This window comes from Cynara cardunculus (genome assembly GCF_001531365.2).
Source record: "Cynara cardunculus var. scolymus isolate 2C chromosome LG 13, CcrdV1, whole genome shotgun sequence".
NCBI classification, from domain to species: Eukaryota; Viridiplantae; Streptophyta; class Magnoliopsida; order Asterales; family Asteraceae; genus Cynara; species Cynara cardunculus.
Genome location: NC_037540.1, coordinates 6,313,940 through 6,316,466, shown reverse-complemented (window position 1 = coordinate 6,316,466; position 2,527 = coordinate 6,313,940).

The window sequence follows — 2,527 nt, the reverse complement described above, 5'->3', positions numbered from 1 at the left end:
TTTCCATTCGAGTGCCGTGACGTCATTCTTAATAACTTATGTCATGAACAAAAATACGAACTTAAAATTCCAAACGCACATAATATGTTTAACATAATTCGTTACATAATTGCGGAAGCGTAAAATACTTTAACATAATCAATGCTAATTAAAATATCTAATCAAGCATGATTCAGAAACATAGTCCCGTTTTTCTTCATTCACTCGTCTACTRACAAATGACACCTGAGATATATACATGTATAGTATAAGCAAAAAGCTTAGTGAATACAATATGGTTTCATGATCACATGCACACACAAAACATCGTTTTAGCGTATTTTAAATTATTATCTTGCAAGTGAGGCCTCGGCTCGTCACTTTTCTTTGCGTATGTGGCGTATTCTATGGACGAGGACTCCAAGACCTCGGAATTGCAAGCCCTCCTTTCATGTCCAACCCACCCCGTACGGTGGACGAATCTTGCTGTATCATACTAGTTGCATATCATTTATTTGCAATACTCACTCATTAATGCAAATCTCATCGTGACATGCAACATACATTTCATGCAAGTGACAACATAAATCATATATGCATCATCGTCATTCTTTTCACATTATACACATACTTGAATATCATATTGATAAKAACAAGTCATCATAATCYTTCTCGTCAACATCACCTTTCATATCATGCATATATTTAAATATCATGCACATCAATGTAATCAAGTTATCATCATATGCATATAAACATATCATGCATATATCATGGATAAAATACTTTTGTAATAATCATGTATATATCCCATAAAAATCGCATAATGTACTCACCTTGAACTGTTAACGTTCGATAGGTCGTTCTCTCAAAAACGGCAACCTACATGATAATTTATACCATTCCTAAGCATATAAAATAATCGTAATTAAATTGATTACTATTCCTTAGAAATCTTATCACGGATTTTCCTTTTATTGGTCGACCCCCAATAACATCATATCTCATGTTTTACTCCAATATTTTCTTGAAATATTATTAATAATGTGACGTCGTTATAATATTAATTGTTGTTCGTACATTTTATAAAATAATGTACTACACTTCACATTTTCTTGAATAATAAATATTTTACCAAAATAACTAAACTAAATAGTTCGCAACGTAAATAATGTTTTGTGACCAAAATGTCTCGTTTAAGATTCGCAAGTAAATAAAGGTCACAACATGTCACGCACGTATAAATAACGGTCGTTCCATAACTTTAAAGTTCAACATAATTAATACTCGAAATAATGTGAGAATACCAATTTCCCAAGTCTAGGAGCATTTTGGTAAATCATAAGAAGTCGAATACCAAAGGTATAACTTTACCAATTCCCTAAATTAGAACATTCTTGGTATATTTCATAAGTCGAATATTAAAACGGTGTTTAAAAGTCCAATCCCAAGCATAGGGGCATYTTGGTAATTCTATTAAGCAATACTCAAAGTATTGTTAAAATACCGATTCCCTAATTGTGAGGTCATTTTGGTAATTTCGTAAGAAATAGATTTAAAAGAACACTTAGATACCAATTCCAAGACATTGGGTCATTTCGGTAATTTTATAAAGCAAACACGTAAAGTATTGTTAAAATACCGATTTCCAAATATAAGGTCGTTTTGGTAATTTTATAATATAAAAATGAAACTCATAAACCAATCCCCAAGACATATGGTCATTTCGATAATTTTATAAAGCAAATACGTAAAGTATCGCTAAAATACCGATTTTCCATTTATAGGGTCATTTTGGTATTTAACGAGATAAATAATTGAAATGAAGTCAAAGTTTGTATTTTACAAAATACAAACAAACTTAACGAAAGTTTTGTAAAATTTATGTAAAGAAAATTATATTGTTGAAACTRTCCAATGTATACTGCATATAAACGAAATGGACGCATACTAAGTAACAGGTTACTGCGTAGCCCACTGGTTAGCGCATGAGCCTTCAAGGCTGAGGTCGTGGGTTCAAAACCCGACCTCAGCTCATGCCTTTAACCCTTTTTTTAACAGGTCACCCAGCAGCACCATTGGTGTATATATTTAAGCTTTTTAAGCTTCAAAATGGCTCGTTTTTTGACCGTTTTTCTTCATTCTTTTTGCGCCAAACTTTTGGTAATATTTTTACCAACACTTTGACATAAAGAACACGAATTTTCATCAAGAAATGAGTTCCATTTACTCATTTAAAGTTTGTTTTTAAAACTAAAACTTAACAACTTAAAAACATAAAAATCGTAGAACGAAAACACAAATATGAGACATGAGRCTACTGGGGTTTGATAGAGTACTTAAAGACGAAGTCATAGACATAAAAATCAAGAGATTTGGTTAAGAATCTCACCCAAAATCGGTGAAAAACCGAGATTTTCGGTTCCAAACTTCAAACTCAGATTTCTCTCTCAAAACTCAACGATTTTTCGAGCTATTTGAACCAAAACGTTCCTAAGCCAGAGCTCTACAATTTATATGCCAAGAGTTTTGGCTTATTAGTTGAAGA